The 19710-nt window shown below is 39.0% G+C and overlaps 1 protein-coding gene across 1 annotated transcript in view; it reads right to left on the bottom strand.

Moving 5' to 3' along the window:
* GADL1 (glutamate decarboxylase like 1) overlaps positions 1 to 19710 on the bottom strand; it is a 116010-nt gene that overhangs the window by 1999 nt on the left and 94301 nt on the right. The gene's annotated exons all lie outside the window — the stretch shown is intronic.

Here is a 19710-nt window from a genome sequence, read left to right as displayed (position 1 = left end):
AGCTGGATTCTTATGAGGTCCAATTCTTTTTACTTTGTGGTTTTATTGTCATTTGGTAACAATGAAACATTGCAATGAGCAATACATCAACATCAAGATGGGGATCTATATTTTTCTGGTACGCTGCTTATTTTGTAATTGGATTTGTGTGTTTTTATTAGCTAATGTACTGAGCAGAGAAGTATCCCATGAATATTGTTTGAAAAGAATCCCTTTGAAAAGTAAAAACTACAAGATGATATCTCTGGTATCATCAGTCTTCAAAGCCAGTAGTGCTACTTTAGATTTAGGTGTGTGACAATAAAAGCCCAATATCTAACTCTCTTCCTAAACCCCCTTTACGTTATAAAAACAGCAATTTTATCACTAGTCATGTTGGTTACAATATGCAACTAATTTTTCTTGTTGGCAAATACTTATGTCTTTAGGTCCAGCAAAACAGATTTTTGCAAAAACTGTGTGCTACAACTTACTCAGACCCTACTGTACTTGGGCTTTTCAGGATGTTTCCCCCAGAAGTTGCCCCACACTCAATTTCCCAGCTGTTTCTTATATTCCCTTAGTTTGAAATATTATTTCAATTCAAGTCAGCTCTTAGGGACATATGAGGTAAGACAAAAAGCACAGAACTATATTCATTTTTAATGCAAATTTTAGCTGTGTGGCCCTGATTCAGACAGGGGCCATACAAGGGCCATTTCTCCATGGTCTAAAAACAATGGGATACTCACAGAAGGCTGCTGGCTTCCTCGTGCGATGTTTGACACCATCTGTTTACAACACATGGAGGCAGGCAGTAATGATGGCGCTTTCATGGCTGCCTGCCTCTGTTTTGTAAACGGAAGGCATCAAAAATCGCGTGAGGAAGCCGGCAGCCTTCCGCAAGTATTGCACTATTTTTAGACCATGGGGAAATGGCCAAGGAAAAGGAGAGGTGATTTAACCGATCCATTCCACAAGGTTTTTATTTATTTATTTATTTTACTTTCTATTTCTATTCCGCCCTCCCCAAAGTGGCAGACTCAGGACAGATTACACTCTACAAAACAAAATCAGACTCTCCTATGCCATTGTTAGCCATTTAAAGGAAAAGAGAGGGACACGTGCCTTTGTCTTGAATGAGCTAATAATGTGGAAACACCAGTTTAAGTTAACAGACACACAGGGGCTAGAAGAGTTAAATACTCTCCACCTCCTTCTTCTATGTGTGGCCCTTATTTGAGCTGGGGCCACATACACCTGAAATTGCTCTTCAAAAATTGCTAAACATACCAAAGAGGATCCCACTCAAAATATAGCCAACAAGGTGAAATCACACAAGTAGGATACAATCACAAATAAAGAACAATAAAGTCAAGCCAATATATTAGAGGACAAAGCTCTCCACTTAATCAAAAAATCCCAGAGGATTAAATAAATTAATAATCATTCATAAAGAATCATCCAATATATACACAAAAACAAATCATACAATAGTCACAGTGCAACAAAATACAGAAGGGATCCAATAGGTAAGTTCCCAGCCAATAAATAAATCAGTCCAATGTCCAATATTGATAATAGTCTCAATTCAAATTCAAGGTGATTTCACCTTGTCAACTTCAAAAATTGCTGGCAAGATCCATCTGTTTTGACCTTTATCGAGCCATCCTAAGCAAAATAACACCCATCTAAGCCCACCAACTGTCACACAGAAAAGGGCTACATTGTTCATTTATTTTTTCCACAATATCTCCAAGTTTCATCCAGGCTCTATTTCACACTACTATCAGCACTAGAATTAAACCCAGAATAACCTAAGTATCGGAGTGTTTTATACATTCTATACATGTGCATTATACATTCTATACATGTGTATTATACATTTCCTTCACCATGGCATAATTATATCCAGACTTTTGCCACAAGAGGTGCAGTGCTGCAAAACTGCCCATAAGAAACATTCTGCCATGAATAACTAAAACTGTTGAAAAAGTAGCTAGATGCTGGATGCGGGAAAGGGCTTTAGCAAGGCCCACGGCATAACTAAGAGGCGAGCATCAGCCCTTAAAAACCCAGCCCTGAATGACAGTCTGTGATCCAAGCACCCTTCACTGACCATGGTTTTCCATTTAAATAAACACATTTAGGATTCCTCTTGGAATCACAGTGCTGAAAAATTCATCCTTGGGTAGCAGATTCAAAGTCTTTAGACTGTGCCAGGAACCTTAGTACTTACTGAGAAAATAAATACTTGCAATATAAACTCCAGAATCACAGCTTTCCCTGGACCTGCTCTGGGGTGTTTCTTTGAAAGGAGCAAATGTAACACTGACTTTGATTCTGCACCAGGTCTTTAAAAGCCAGTGGCAAACGCTGCTGCTCGAGCTACTCAAGAAATACGATGCTGTCTACTTTTACTTAATAGCATTATTTCTCTCTGGCAACATTTACAAGATACATTTCACTTGATAAAGCCTTGGCAATTAATTTCAATATAAATGTCATAAAATTACTCAATATATGGTCTAATCTAGCACACTGTGGTTCTCTCCCACCCCTCTTCACTATTTTAGCATGTGATGTAAAGAAATTCATTGGCTTAAAATCAATTTGGGATTCAAAAAGTTGGCATATTTTCACTTTCATCAGCCTCTGCTCATTCCTGCTTCTCTTTGCAATAAATATTTAACTTTTTATTTAGCATTTTACTACAAGCTGACATACTCCAAATATTAATTGAAGATCACAACGTGACACAAGCATGAATGGATGCCAATCCGGAATGTAATGAACCGCCAGAATTTTCTCTTGAATTCTAATGTGTGTGCGTGCACGCGTGTGGTGAAGGGGTGAGAACAGGAGGAAAAAATGTGACTGGTTATAAAACTTAAGGATCTTAGGGAAAGATTGGGAACACTTGTTAATGAAGGATAGTAATTAGAATGTTCCACAATACCTGTTTGAAAACTTTCAGGTTTAGGTTGGTATATTCTTAACTTTACAGGCAGAGACATGTAAAATGTATCAGCCTTCCAAAAAAACCCCAAAACCATTCACATGCAAATCTGTATGAGTTACTAGGAGTCTGCATTAGCAAAGTGTGATTTGTACAAACCATGGATAGTCAACCAGACTTGCCAAACAGGCCAGTGGATCCATAAATCCCAGTTGGGTTGTCTGCTGCCTTTATTTTCTGCCTCCAAGCCAAATCCACAGATGCTGGCCTGAGATCCCTTTCATTTCCAGGCTGTTGACAAAGCCTCATTGGTCATTGCTGCTGTCAGGTGCAATATATGGGAGGGAATTGGAAGGGGATAGGGACATAGGGCAAGCCACACTTCCTGCCCTCTTTAAGCTTGGCTAAGGGTTGTTACAGAAACATATGAAGTTGCCTTATACTGAGCCAAACCATTGATCTACCACTGCCTACTCTAGCTTGCAGTGGCTCTTCAAGGTCTCACATACCTCCTACCTGATCCTTTTTAAACTGGACATGTTGGAGATTTAACCTGGGACTGTCTGCATGCAAAACAGGTACTCCACCACTGACGCACGGGCCTTTTCCTCCTCATCTAACCACTCAATATGTCTCCTTAACTGGATCTTTTATAGCTTCCCCTGCCCTTTTATGCTCTTAATTCTCCCCAGTTTTTCATCTTAAACCTGCAATTTATTCTGGGCAGGGGTCTCATATATATGTGAAGTTCCCCCACAAGTTTACTGTTCCTTTTAATGCAGTTTTATCTCTGGCCTTAGTTCTAAAACTTACTTCCAGTGCCAAAGCAGACATGTCATAATTACAGACCTGTTTACTTTTTAAAAGAAAACTCATGCAAGCTAGTTAAATCATCACAACTATCTTGCTTGTGTTGTGAAATTTGTTGCAGATGAATGCAAAGGACTTTTCTTCTTTAGTGGTAATTAAAAGCAAAACCAGGTAAATTCTCAGCAGTTGCTGAAAATGTTGGCACTCCCAATTGCAGCTTTTGTCCTTTTGCCAAGGCAGTCTGTTAAAACCCAAACATGTTTTGCTTTTGTCTAGAATTTGTTCTGGGCCTACATCCCTAAACCACAAATAAATTATTGCTATGCATGACTGCACCAGAGTTTCCCTTGTGCTGTATCATACAACCAAAAGGAGAGATAAATGCATTTGTCAAAATAATTACAACCACCTCCTCATTCCTCACAGCTACTGTATATTATTAACAGGAAGAAAAAGATGCCACCTATATTTGCTCACCATCAGTTGTGGGATGAGGGACTTCTAGTTTAGGAGTATCCAGTCCTAATTTTATAGATTGTAGTTTCACCCCACTGGTTACTCAGCTAATAACTTGATGACCAATCAGTGTAACTCTTCTTTTAAGACCATAATCTGGGGCTCTGGGGCCCTAAAATGTATGCCATCCTTAACTTGCTGCCTACTTATGCAGTCATCCCAGTGTATATTTGGCATGCATGTATCTGAGTTGGTTGTTTTAATAAGCATAAACAAACATTACCTCTAAAAAGAAACACTGGAATGCTACAGTTCAAATCTGAATTTGTCTATTAAGGACCGACAGTGCACATTAATCATAATGTGCACAGGAATGTGTAGTTTTCACAATGCATAAAATATGCCATGGAATATCTCCTGCATTTATTTGATGTCAATTTCCATTCTATCCTATCCATAAGGCTTGGAACGGGTAACAGCAGTTTTAAAAAAACAACACAATTTTATGAGGGCTTGTAAGACGCTATTGTTTCGATAGGCTTTTTGCTGAGTTGCTTGCATGGACTAGGGTGGTGGTGGAGTGAAATTGTATTGTTTTATGATTTGAATAGCCACGCATGTGCATTAATGCATTGCTTTCATGATTTTGTTATTTTTTTATTATATCTTGCAAATTGACTGAATAAATAAACAGTAGCTTTTCTAAAATAGCATATTTATTTTTATAATTTATTTGATTTTTATCCTACCCTTCGTCCATGGAATGGGGGGTGTACACAGTGCTTCACCCCATTCAACTGCACAGCAATCAAAGCTGTTATACAAATCAGTAATTGTCATTGCCAATGTAGTCAAAGAAAAAAACGCAGCATAAATTCCAAGTGAAATCCTAAAAGTTCTACAACTTCAATGTCTATTTTTTTAAACAGGACCAAGTAATTCACTTGAGAGTGCAATGTTAAAGTATCATTTAGTGAAAGGCATTTTCCCCCTGCAGTGTGAATTTTTCCTCCAGAGAGGAATGAAACAGCAGCGTGTCATCTGAAAAGTTTCTGTTTAAAAATCCTTTTATAGTTTATATGCATCAGGACAAGCTTTTGTTATTTTCCTCTAGGGGTACAAAAATCACAGTACAACGTAGAAATGTACATTCAGTGGGAAATTATATATTACTTGATGACTCGCGATTTTAAAAACTGACACAGTTCTACTGTAGAAAAATAAATGTCCCTTGAGACGTTTGGGACGTTTCCTTACTATTAACAAAGATTATTAGCATTGCCTGAGCCAGCATCTGGCATAGAATACATGTGTAGCATCCTTCAAATTTTTATTACTGTGGGGATTAAGGAATCATAATGATGCTTTCGTTCTTCTGTTTTAGGTAGAGATAAAGGAAAACAATAATGTCTAAGCAAGCCTTAACAGCAATGTATAAAGTTTAGCATGAAATGACTGCAGCGACCTTCCTATAAATCACAGGATACACTAAGTCGAATTGAAGAACCAGCAAAATACTGACTGTCCATTTAAACTAATTAATACATGGGGAAGGAATGTATTTCTAAAAACTATGCTGATCTCTTTCTTATAACTGTTTAAATTCCAGCTTTCACATGCCTCTTCAGTTGGATGTTCTGTCATGAGGTTTATGCAAGTCCATGTACAACTAGTAGTCTGGATTTTTATATTCCACAAAATTGTATGGGATCTGAAGATCCCTGAAGAAGGCAGATTTCTAAATGTGAGAGCCAAATCACACAAGACGAATTACATGAGGATGCTCAAGTGAAGGGAGATGCAATGTTAGCTGGGAAGCATAGACTGAATTTCACCTCTCTCCTAAGAGCCAGCTAGATCACTCCTCATAGGGTTTGTTAATTTCACCTCTCTACAGAGATGGCAAAAATAGCTTCTCAGAGGGTTTGTTAATTTCACCTCTCTACTGAGCCAGCAAAGACCTCTCTTCAGAGGGTTTGTTAATTTCCTCTTTGCCACCCCAAAGGCTCTGTCAATTATTAACAAACTGCTGAAGAGAAATCTTTGCCAGCTCTGTAGAGAGGTGAAATTAACAAACCCTCTGAGAAGTGATCTAGCCAGCTCGGTAGAGAGAGAGAGATGAAATTCAAACTATGCTACCTGGCTAACACTGCATCTCTGTTCACTTGAGCTTCCTCATGTAATTAATCTCATGTGGTTTAGCTCTGAATTGATAACTGATTTCCAGACTACATGGGTTGCAGCCAAGATCCACACCTAGAGTCTTTTGTAACAGTCACACACACAAGTTCCTTAATTCCTATGTCCAGGGTGTCTGATTTCAGATTGCAACTGTGGCACAGATGAAGGGGGTTCAACCTCCTCCCAGTGCCATTTTCCTGACCTCAAATGGTTCAGGGGGTGCTATTTTGCCCACTGGGAAAACCCACACGGAAACTCATGAGTTTCTCCCCCAGTAGTGATGTGGGTTTCCCAATGGGCCAACGTTGCAATCTGAATTGGTCACTATGTATATAGGAACTGAGGACTGCGTCTGCGATGATTACACAGAATAGAGGATGGCAGCTTCAGACCCAACCAAAGTACTTCATAATGTGGAAACTTGTCCTATTGGAACATCATCATTCAATGGGATTTTGGGAGGGGTTCTTTGTTTTTGTATTGATTAGGATTCTATCAGTTCTCAGATGTGCACATAATTTTTCAGCTTTTCTTTTCCTTATTGAGTTCTCCTTTGTTCATGGTTTATTGAACATGCTGAAATATCCCCTTCTTTTCCCTGGCAGATATCACAGCATTCTTCCTATCCATCTATTTCTTCTTATTTCTTTCTGCAATTAGTTATCATATCTTGCCCAGAAGTAAACCACCCAAATGGTTTACTTCTGCTTTTCTATTTTTTACCTCTCTTCTTTTCCACAAAATCCCAGATCTTGCTAAAGCAGTTACAATAATGCAATATTCTACAAGGTGGCATGTGAGAGAAAGCCTAATAGCAGTTCTGCAGACCTTTAACTGCAGTTTGGATGCTGCAGTGCTATGGCAAAGGGAGATTGGGCAAGTGCAACATTAAGTACGCTTTCCATTTATTGTCCTATTGCCCTGAGGACATTTCTTGCTTTTGTTTCTGAACAGTACTTTTATGTAGACAAAGCCTTACCAATGGGGTGCTCAACATCATGTGCTGCCTTTGAGCGATTTAGTATATTCCGCAAGTGCATAAAGAGAGGTCAAGCACTACCTTGATGATTTTCTGTTTGCTAGAAGAGCACATTCATGCAAATGTGTACAGCTGATGAAGTATTTTCAGGACATAACCAAAGAGTTGGGGTACCTTTAGCCAAAGAAAAGATGGAAGACCCTTCGCCTTCACCGTCTTTTCTCAGTATTGAAATTGATACTGAGCAGGAGCTTTGTAGGTTACCAGCTGAGAAAGTAAGATCATTACTAAAGTCAGAAGAAATGGTGGGAAAGAGTCATAAGATGACACTGCTTGACCTTCAAAGTCTAATAGGATACTGAACTTTGCCTAAAGCAGTTGTCTCAGGTAGGGCTTTTGTGAGGGAGTTTTGCAATGCACTAAAAGGCGAATCCTGTCCCCATCATCATATACAAGCCTCATGCTCCATGAATGCTGATTTATTCATTTGCCAAGAATTCTTAGAAAGTTATAATGGGATTTCCTTGTGGAGGCAGGATAAGTTACTGGAAGATGAATTCCAAGTCCAGTCTGATGCAGCAAGCACCTAGGGATTTGGAGTTTTCTGCCAGAGTAGGAGATGTACCCAGCATTGGTCTCAGGATTGGCTTGAACCAGGTTTGGGAAGGGATCTTACATTTTAAGATTTTTTTCCCCTGTAGTGGTTGCAGTGGGCTGATCTGTTTAGGAATGCTACAGTTAAATGTTGGTGTGACAACATGGCAGTTGTCCAGGTTATTAATGCCCAATCTTCCAAATCTCCCCTGCTTATGAGACTGGTTCATAAGTTTGTTCTGCACTGATTGAAATTTAATGTCTTGTTTGTTGTGCAGCATGTATCTTGTGTGGATAACAGTGTTGCAGATGCTCTATCTCATTTCCAGGAGGACTGTTCAGGGAAACTGGCACTGGGGCAAATCCCGACCCAATGCCGGTATTTCTTTGGAACCTTGGGATAGAGAGACACACAGACCAATTCTGGCATCATTACTGCCAAGTACATGAGCCTCTTGTGCCAGGAACCTTAAAGATTTTCCACATTTTAGAGGGCAGGTAGGGTTGTTCAATTCCTGAAGACCGTTTAAGGAAATATATGGCAAGTCTCCGTCAGAGAATGTTAGCTGTTAGGTGTCAGGATAATTCTAGATAGTTTCAGATCAGGTGCATGTTGGAGTGGTGGGCACAGGAGACTCCACAGGTGCAAGAAGGAAATGGCCATTCATACCAGACATAATTAAGAATTGGGGAGTTTTTCCAGATATTTGCAATTTACTATAGGAAGCTGCTTTATTTAGGCAGTGCATTATTTATGGTTTTTTGGAGCTTTCTGGATTAGCAAAGTTCTAATCAAGTCCAAGTGGGACAAGACTGGTAGGGCATTTTTGATCAAGGTCACTGGCTTGTATTTTGATCAGCTTACTTTAATGCTGCACTTTGCAAAAAAAATATCAGAAGGGCGGAGGACAGCAAGTCACTTTATTACAGTGGCCCAATGTGTTGTTATGCCTCATAGGGGCATTGACAGGGTTTGTGAGGCTGAGGGGCAGAGGCCCTGAACTTTTATTTCTGCAAGAGACAGCCTTCTGCTGTCCCAATATCAGTTCTGGGCAGTTATTAAAATCGTTCTGGTAAGGAACGGCCTATGTACTTATGTGCATGGAATGCATTCATTCCGCACTGGCTTCATTCAACAGCAGCTGGATTGGGATTTTCAGTGCATGAAATCCAGAGGGGATGGCCAGTGGCAATCTGGAGTTTATAAAAGCTATGTGAGAAAATAAAGACATTTTCTGAGATGTCTCGTTTGCAGGTGAGAGATGGGCAGAGACCCTCAGTAGGGTCTTAATTTGTGGACATTCATTTGTTTATTGGGTCTGGACGAGGGCACTTGGTTCCAGCATTGGGTCCCAGCTTTGCATCAGAAACCTGGCCATGGTTGAATGGCATGGCAAGAGGGGCATACAACAAACCCAGCTCATGTCTTCTCCACAAGCTCCTTTGAGTTGGTCTGCACTCTCATATCCTTGTTATCCATCTTGGCGATAATGACTTAGGTAATATGACAGGTTGAGAAAGTTAGGCAGTTGATACCCAAGGTTACAATACTTTGGTCTGATATAGCTGAAAGGAGGGTTTGGAGAGGCGCTGTCATTCCAGCCAACTTGGATGGTGCCAGGCGCATGGTATACACGGACTCGAGGGCAGTGGTGCTGCCTGGAGGGTGAGCTGTAATTCCCATCCAGGCATCAAGTTTTCTCTTTTGCACATTTATAGAGAGGATAGGTTTCATTTACTGTTGGAAGGCAATGATACTTTTTTAGTTGACCTGAGCTAGGATCTGCTGATCTGAAGAACTTAATTGGTCGGCAGGTGGGAGTAAGGGAGTTAAGCTAAGCTAACTCTCCTGTGGCTGGAACACTGCAGGCTTTTGCTTAAGGGACAATGGTGAGGCATCTAATGATGGGGGGAAGCTTCCTGAACCAGCCTCACCATCAGTCAGGGGGTGTTGGGATGGGGTCACTCAAAGCTGGGGCTTAACCTATTCAAACCCTAGTGTTTGTCAGCACAGACAGAAGATGGTGGAGCAACAGCCTCTCTCTGCATACATTAGTATACAAGCAATGAAAAGAGTTTGATGGATTAAGGCTGCCTTGTGCTTGGAGCCAGGGTAGGTTTGTTGTCTAACATTGGCATGCCTCTGACAGCCTATTTCGTAGGTGTCCACACTGAGGGTTGGGTAGAAAAAGGCTTAGATCAGTTTAATAAATAAATCTGTCGAACCCAATTGTGTGTGAAGCATCTTTCTTTGGGGGCTGTTGGGGCAATTCTGATATAACATTTTCACATAGGTGTTTTCAAAAGTCATCCTGCATGGGCCAAGCTTTAAGCTGGGAACTAGTCCTCAGTTAAGAGATATTTATCCCAAAGTATAAGACCATCTTCATGAAATATTCCTTTAAAAAAAACAACTAAATGCTGTTCACCAGATGGAATTTTAAGTCACTTTATAGCTATATTGCCAATAAACAATTTTATTAAATGCAGTTATATGGTTCTCATTAAATATTTTACAACTATTCCTATAAAGTTTTTTACAATTAATGCTGCCCTAAAAATACAAGCGTGGTGTCCTTTGTTACGTGTGAACATCCTAATCCAAATATTATAATTAAAATCTTTAAAAAAGCAATAAGGGTTTGCCATTGATTAATTGTTAATATTTTAAGCAGAATTAAGAATTCACCATGTAGCATATTAAATTACAGACTTGAATTCTAATGTAGAAGGACACTTTTTTTTTTTTACTGGTTTCAGCAAATGACTTTGAGGGTGAAAGGCAGAGTCATAGAAAAGGCCTGTATGGAAGCTGGCCTAAACATTTTGATTTGAACAGTGCTGTTACAGGCACCCTATAAAATAAGTAGACACCATGATATTAATGGAGGGCAAGCTTTTGACAGTCATTTTTATACAGAGTCACTTTATAGAAAAATTCAAATCATAGGCATTTATACACTGCAATCTAAGAATATGTACTAGGACAGATATACCCTAGAAGCTTTCTGAACTCACAGCTAGATTTTAGAAGCTAATATGTTATCACAACTTACACACTGACTGTTGTATTGTATTTGCCCTGCACAGATATAACTGTTTACTGAACTCATAACATTTTTAACATTTTGCTATACGAAGCCAATTCGAAATTGTTTTTCCAGCTGTGCATTATGTTATTCCCACATGGTGCTTTTTAATACAATGGCAACGGCATCAAGTTCCTAAAACGGACAGCACATAGGTCAGCATATAGGGGGACTTTAACTTCCACCAGTCAACTCTGCTTCTTTAGAGGCAGATTTGACAGTGTCAAATCTGAGCTATCTGCCCAGGGCTTCCAACATTTTCAATGCTGTACTTGTTCTGCTAAGTTTATCTGAAATCCTAACCTATCTCATAGGGGGTTTGTGACCATAAGATGGCAGAAGAGAAAACTATATACACAATTTTGAATTCCTTGGAATAAAAGCAGAAAGAAAATTTGACACTCTGGTCCCAAATGGTTCCATTCATATATGGTGCGTTTGAGAACACACTGGGCAACAGAAACTACAGTTCACATAGTATGTCAATTAAATACTATTTAATAGTGGAGCACTAACTGGAACAGGTGAAGTGCAGATGATATAACCTGTTTGTAGTAAATATATGAACAAATTATTTGTAATGCTGGTATCAACACTACTGGCCTTGACTTTCACTAGCAAGACTTCTTTATGCTGATACCAACCCCATTTTTCTTTACATATTGAGTGTAGTATAGTCTGGACAAATCTGACTGTCAGTAGGCTGAAAGATTGGGCAACCCTCTGTAATCAGTAGCTGTGCCCAAAGGTGCCCACTGATTTTTCAAACAAACACCAAGAAAGGAAGGCGGACAACTGAACTACCCACTTAAGGATTCCCCCCACATAGGTTCAGATGCCAGTTAAAAAGATGCCATTCATAAGATTTATTGACCAGATATTCTAGAGGCCAATATTTATTCAAAGAGCTATAAATCTATGTGTTTAGCTGTGTAACAGATGTTAATCCTTCTATTATTTAATCCATTCAATTAACACTAATTAAATTCAATGCACACGTGAGCCATATGCCAATATTCATTATCAAAACATGGAACATAATTACTGTACTTTTAATAATTAAATCTAATAATATTCAATAAATCAAAAAACTTAATGGAATGATTTTTTTTTACCACAGCTTGATTTCTGTAATCCGTTTACTTTAACGTGTGCATTGAGCTTTTCCTTGAATTTTCCCCAATGACAAAACTTCCATTGACTCATTTCATTACTATGACAATGGATTAGCAACAACACAGACTGAAATGTGGAAAGCTACAGATATGGGTAGTCAGGTCGACAACACCCTTTGTCTGATGTTTCCCCAGTTATAAGGGTAGATTTGGATGTGTTTGCCACATAATGACGGCAACACTTGAAAAAGAGGGAAGGAAATTTATGCGTATTAAAAATACCAGTGATGATGAGTTACTTGGTTGAAGCAGTCATTATTGCCTGAATTTTACAGAGATTCGTATCATCTCAAACAGAATAGCCTGGTTTGTGGTCAGAGGAGGTTTCTTCAGCTCATCTGTTCCTTCCCTCCACTTTCTATGTGTAGCTCAATAAAAAATTCTGCTTGAAACTTTAGTGCATGGTAATATCCAATACTAAAACCCAGGGCTTTTTTTCTGGGAAAAGAGGTGGTGGAACTCAGTGGGTTGCCCTCAGAGAAAATGTTCACGTGGCTGGTGGCCCCGCCCCCTGATCTCCAGACAGAGGGGAGTTTAAATTGCCCTCCGAAGGCAATCTAAACTCCCCTCTGTCTGGAGATCAGGGGGAAGGGCCACCAGCCACGTGACTATTTTCAAGAGGTTCCGGAACTCCATTCCCCCGCGTTCCCCCTGAAAAAAAGCCCTGCTAAAACCTATGATCAACTCTCTTCTGATAAGCCAGGATCAAGGATGCTCAGGCACTTCAGTATGTGGTCTGTCATCAGTTTCAATCGGCACAAACATCCGACAAACTATTTGAGACCAAGTAGCACTATTATCTTTGTTTAATGCACAGTGGACATCTTGTCAGCTTTGCATGCACTTTCACAGGCAAATTTTTTTTCAAGATGGGGACTAGCAATAGCTCAGTGTTAAGTTACTGCCTCTTTTCCAAGCTGTTTTGACCTGCTTGAAAGACATTGTGAACAGTTTAGATGTTTTAATATTTTTATGTACTAAATTTTATGAAGCCACTTGGAGGGAATTAAAAACAGAATATACTTATTTTAATAAACACAGTGACACTGCTTCTCTCCCCCCGGGCATAAATCCATTGGTAGAACAGCATCATGCAGATTATCTTGCTCAATTCCAGAGAACTATTTCTCTTCCAGCTAAGGGACAGAACAGGTATTCTCCAATGCAGTAGCTGTGTCAACAGTATAACAAAGAATTACTTGACTGCTAAACTTAATGTTGAAAAAAGTACTGTTTGAAAGATGCTGGAAGTTAAAATATGCTTCCCCAATGCCATGGTGAATGCTCTGGTGCATGGAATTAGTAGCTGAAGGCATTAGGAGACCTCCACTGCAAGGATGACAGTATAACAACATTGTTCTTTTACTGATTTTAGGGTCAGGACCTGCCATACCACAGTACTGACTCAAAGTCCCCTTCCCTAAGGTACTCATGACAGCCTGCAGCTTATTTATTTACCTACTGAAAAATATATATCTCACCGCAGCATATAAACAATGCGTGTCTTAAGCGGTGCACTATACACAAACCATACATTTTCCCCCTCAGTTTGGAAGTGCTTTATGTGTAGGAAAACCTTTTGCATTCTCTAACACATTGTCCAGTTGTTTTATCTCAGCTTTTGTTTGTTCACATTCCCTTCCAAACTAATAACACTTTTAGAACACCACCTACTCCTTATTAATGCTACTGTTTGAACATTTATTTTCCTCAAATAGCATTTTAAATGTCAATAAAATGTTCCAGAACCATTATAAGCCCTACCATCTGGTTTAATTCAAACTTTCAATAATACAAACTTTCCCTCCTGGGTTAGATTTCTACATAAAAGACAAAGCAGTCCTTTTCATAGATGTTGTACAATGCCCAAAGGCATTTTGTGTAGCTGAGAACTTGTCCTCATATCCAGCTCCACCCTTCCCCTTACTTCCAATAATTTGTCTTATGCTCCTACCATATTCCACAGTACTGTTTCCTCTACCCTCCCCAGTTCTCTGTCAGTTCTCACCTCTTCATGCTCCCAGTGACCAATGATGCATTTGTAGCGGACCTTAAATTATGGGTCTTAGGGTGCTGCTGCCACCACTACTAACTTCTCCATCCAGATTTTGCAAGCCTGTCTCCTTCCTAACAGCTTCAAACTCTAGCATGGACAGAAGAGGACAAAAATACAACTGAACTGACCAGAAGTTGCACATGGTTTCAAAGTTAGAGTTTGGCCACATTGCTACAGATTAGAATTTTGTCATTAATCAGATTCCATTCCACAGTTTGAGCCCTTTTATGATTGGCTGAAAATATTCAGGAGAGAAACACTGCTTGTACCCCACAAAATAAGTAACACAATACTTCTTGTAACAATCCAACAGTTTGGGATCACACAAAACTTTCTACCTATCAAATATGCTGGGGAAAAGATTAATCTTTCAGGGAGTGGAAAAAAGTTTAAATGATTGGCAAGGTAGTCAATGTCATGTGTTTTCTTTTTATGTTGTGTTGGTAGTGCCCAAGGGAAGGAGAGGAATACTCTTTAGGTTGCTTTTGATCTCCATCTAGTGAGTGAATTAAAGAATTGCACAAGTGCTGGCAGTCATTTCACAAATTAACTACAATAGGATTAATATTTCTTTTTAAGATTTCCAAATGGACACCTAGAAAGATTGTGTTTTGGAAGGGTTCAGCATCAGCACAGCAGAAGTTTTCCAATATCAGATACAATATGCAAGACTTTGGGGAGGGGTTGTCATAAAGATATCTTAAACAGTCTTTTCCTATACAAATATTCTTTTCCTATACCTGCTGGGTAAATTAACATTTTATATTGACAGCAGTTTAATATAGGGGTAAAAGATTCAAAGTATCATAAAACTCTTATTAATGCAAAAAAGTGCAGAGTTACTCATGGCAGAAAGTTATTGATCAGGAGGGAAGTTTGATGGGGAAAGCAAAGCGTAACTTTCCTTTCCATAACTGGGTTAAGGGTTTTGTTCTGCTTTGGGATATTTGTCTACCAAAGCTGAAAAAAGCTATGATGCCTAGAGTTAATTACACCAACGGAAAGAGGCACACTAATTTCTTCCTTAAAACTCACAATTCTTGCTCAATAATGATACTTTCTACACACAGCCTTCCCTTCCCTCCTCAAAGTTTGGCAATGCATGCTCCTATGTAGCAAAGCTTAGATGCATTCAGCAAGGACACTGCCTCTTTTAAGGTTGTCCTGCTCGTATGCCTAATTCCCACCGTCCACTTATTTCTAAGCCTCACCTACATCTCAAGGTTGTTATGAGGATAAAATGGGGTTGGAGAGAGAAGGCAATGTATACCACTCTGATTGCCTAGCAGAAGGGTGGGGCAAAATATTAATAAATAAAATGTTTTATAATACAATGTAAATATAATTGCTATAAAATATAAAACCTTCAATATAATTTGGAGGAAAACTCAAGCAGAATGGTAATAACTGTGTGGAAAACCAACTACTTTAACAAATAGGTTGGGAGATAACTTGAGAATCCAGTGTCCTTCCCTCGAGGAATGACTACACTATTGTTCTTTTAAAAAAAAGAAAAAGAAAAGCCCCCAAACATAAACAATTTAACTTCCTCATCCATTCTAACTGGATGGCTGAGATACCTTCATGTATCCTGACTATCTGACAGCAGAAGCAATGAAAATTGGATTCACATTTTAATCTAACAACCCCAAAAAGTTGCTTTTAGATTTCATCAACATGCCCCTCTTTCTATCAATGGAATATACCTCCTATCTTCTGGTAATGTCACTATTCTAGGAATGTCTCTTCTCTGGAAGGATTGAATCCCAGACTAGTGACTCATGCAGAGACAAACAAGCATTTTTTTCTCAGGGTAGGCAATTTTGCTGCATTGATACATTGGGAGTGACTAAATGATCCAACTACTCTTAATAAAAAGCCGCAGTAGATTTAGCCATACCCAGAAAAGGCTAAGTGGAAGGAAGCAAGGCAAGTACGAGGCCTCATACAGAGATACAATGGGCAGACTATGAATGCATACTTTAGGCTAACTGAGTCCTTTATTCCTGATTAGGGCTGTGTGCTTCAGGATCCGCTTCGGGTAAAAAACCCAAAAGCGGATCCGATCCGGAAAGCTTCAGTATTCCTGAAGTGGGGCCAGCATGCTGGCCCTGCTTCGGAATACGAAGCAAAGCTTTCTGAAGCATTCGGAAATGCTTCGGAAAGCTTCAGGGCTTGTTTAAAGGGCCCCGCCACTGCTTGCAAGCAGCGGCGAGACCCTTTAAACATCAACCCCCCACCTCCCCCCCACCTCCCTTGCGGTGGCTCTGGGCCAGTTCCTGTGACTCCGCGACACCGCACCACGCCACCGCCCGAGCCTGCGGGGTGGTGGGAAAGGCTGGAGCTGCCTCCTCCGGCCCTTCCTGCCCCTGAAGATTCCGAATATTGAATCTCCCCGCCCGTGCACAGCCCTATTCCTGATGTATGCTTTACAATTCTCTTATGACACATTACTGTTTCCTTGATACACAACTTGTTTATTTGCAAAATCAAAAAGAGTCCAGTAGCACCTTTAAGACTAACCAACTTTATTGTAGCATAAGCTTTCGAGAATCACAAATTCTCGAAATTTGTGATTCTCGAAAGCTTATGCTACAATAAAGTTGGTTAGTCTTAAAGGTGCTACTGGACTCTTTTTGATTTTGCTACTACAGACTAACACGGCTAACTCCTCTGCATCTATGACCTTGTTTATTTGTGCCCTGATTATAACTAACATATTCTGTACATCTTTAAAAATCTGGTATCATCTTGCCTGTAAAACCTTCTTTAAAAATTTTTTTTTAGTACAAGATAATTAATCCCAATTATAATCCAATCCAATTTACTAACATCTTGTACAGATTGTCTTTCTTGCACATTGGAACCTACAATTTTTTGAAAGACCCATTTATACCTATCAACCAATATTTCTAACAAACTCTTTCCTTCCAGTCTTAATAAGCAGAATTACCTATTTTACTGATAACTTGCTTTCTGTAAACTCTACCATATATTCGTATTCGATTACTGCAATTCTAAGCACCTTTACTAGGAAGCAAGTTCAAAGGAAGACAATCTTTTTTCTAAAATGTTTAAGATTTGGATTTTTTAATGGAATTTTCCAGATAATGTTTAAAAAAACCCAGCAGATTTACTCTGCAGGAAGACAGGAGACAATTTAAGCAAGCTGTAAAATATTCCCTGGGAGTATGCTGGCTTCTCAAAAACTAGACCAGCCTGTAAATACAGCACGGAAAATATGCTGATGTTCTTATTTTTAAAAAAATAAAGGACCTGGCAGGTTTTTTTAAGCTGTGGATTTGCATGATTGCATCTAGAAGATATTAACAAAGGTACACTAATTAGAAGCTCAAATATATTTCCATTGCACTGGTGCCCCCCAATGGTATATTCTTTCACTGCCCGCCAAGCATGGTAGTGAAAGGTTAGGAAAAAGAAGTTTCATGTGTGCGTATGTTTGCATGCTTCTGCACATTACACAAGTGTTATGTATTGCTCACTTGTATTAGAATCAGGGTTCTGAAACTAAGGTTACTGCCTAATTTTCCAGGCTCCTTGCACAATCACTGTATGCCTTTTGCTTAAAGATCTGAATGTGTATAATTTAACAGTTTTTGTTTTGAAACCTCTTATGGATTAAAAATAAGGATATTTTGACAACTTTCTACAGCAACTTGTATAGCAACAATCACAATTCAAGTGGCATTCTAAATCAGCAAAGGACCAAGCATTTGACAACTTGTCCCACCACATGGTAAATGAAGAAGGGAAAGCTCTATGTGAGGGGTTCTTACTTGGTACACAGGTAGCCTCACTTACCATACAACAAAAAAGGTGATCTGTATCATGTTCTACTTGATTCTTTTCTCTGCTCCAAATACAGTTTGGTGAAGAACTATATTTCCTTTTAAATTTCACCAATGGCATTGCTCTCTTGGGAAAAAAACATAATCTTGCCATAGTAATCTGTCCCTAAGTGCAGATTTGATTACTGCGATGTAGACTAGAAATGGGCACAAACCTGATTACGAACCAATATCTTAGTCTCAAAAAAAGAGTTATTTGTAATTCTACGCATAAAATAGTTGTACCAAAGTTTCTCTTACCACAGCGAGATGGAGTGGGGGCGGGGAGTGATTTCCATCTAGCAGCTATAGTGAATCTGGCAGTAGCTACCAATAAGGAGATCAGATTCTTTTGCTGTTTAGAGACAGCAGAAAAGGGCCAAAGATCTAACAACAAAAATTCTGGGGTAAACGGTACCGCAAAATTGGACACCCTTTCAACTTGCTCCGTCACCTCTTTCCAAAATGCTTGAATAACAGGACAAGACCACCAAGTGTGTAAATAAGAACCTATTTGATTACAGTTTTTCCAACAAAATGGATTATAGGGTTTTTGTTATCTTATTCAATTGTAATGGAGTATAATACCAGAATGTAAACAGTTTGAAAAATTGAAACTGGGTATTATATATTTTGGCTCTATTAGAGGGTGAGTTCCAAATTCTGGTCCATTCCTCTGGAGAAATATTTTTTCCCAATTCTTTTTCCCATCTGTATTGATAGAATGGGGCAGCAGGATGGTCTAAATTACATAATGATTTATACAATAAGGAACATACACCTTATGTTTCTTCCCCTCCACATGAATAATTTTTTCAAATTTCGTAAGTGGCCTAAAAGGCTCGCCTGATTCATTTAATTTATGAAAGAAGTCTCTTATCTGAAAGTATCTGAAAGTATCTGAAAGTATTGAAAACACCCCAAAGAGCACCCCAATTTATTTTCGGCTTCCTCCTTAGTAATGTATATGCCTGACTAAAGCAAATCCGAAATACGATCCATTCGTTTATTATCCCAAGAATGGAAGGCTTTGAGTTCCTGCCTAGGGGAACACCACTACTGAACAACAAAGGTGAGATTCCCAGAGCTATTTTTGACCTCACTAAGTCCCAAATTCTGAGTGTATTTTTCAAACATCTACAAGAAATGCCAGCTGGATGCAGTTTAGGATCGGTCCAGATTGTTTGAGCTAATATAACAGATTTAGTATAATCTGCCTCAATTTGCACCCATTTCTCCTCCGAATGCCTAGATAGCATTTTCCCCAAGAAGAAAGGTTCATGCTGAATAATAATTTGCAATATTAGGAATATTTAACCCTCCTTTCCTGATTGATCTATTCATAGTGCTGAACCTAATCCTGGCTTTTTTGTGTGACCACAAAAATCTATTAATCGATCTTTGCCACTGTTACAATTTATACCTGGATATCTCAATGGGAACAGAATTTTAAAAGAAATTAAATTTGGGAAGAACAAAACTTTTAATAATTGAGATTCTATCTGCCCAATTAAAAAAATGTTTATTCCAAGCCTCAAACTTCCACATCATCTCAGAATATAATTTCTCAAGATTAATCTGTAA

Source organism: Eublepharis macularius, chromosome 11, assembly GCF_028583425.1.
Source record: "Eublepharis macularius isolate TG4126 chromosome 11, MPM_Emac_v1.0, whole genome shotgun sequence".
Taxonomy (NCBI): domain Eukaryota; kingdom Metazoa; phylum Chordata; class Lepidosauria; order Squamata; family Eublepharidae; genus Eublepharis; species Eublepharis macularius.
Note: the sequence above shows the minus strand (reverse complement) of the source record. Positions and strands in the feature narration are given on the sequence as shown.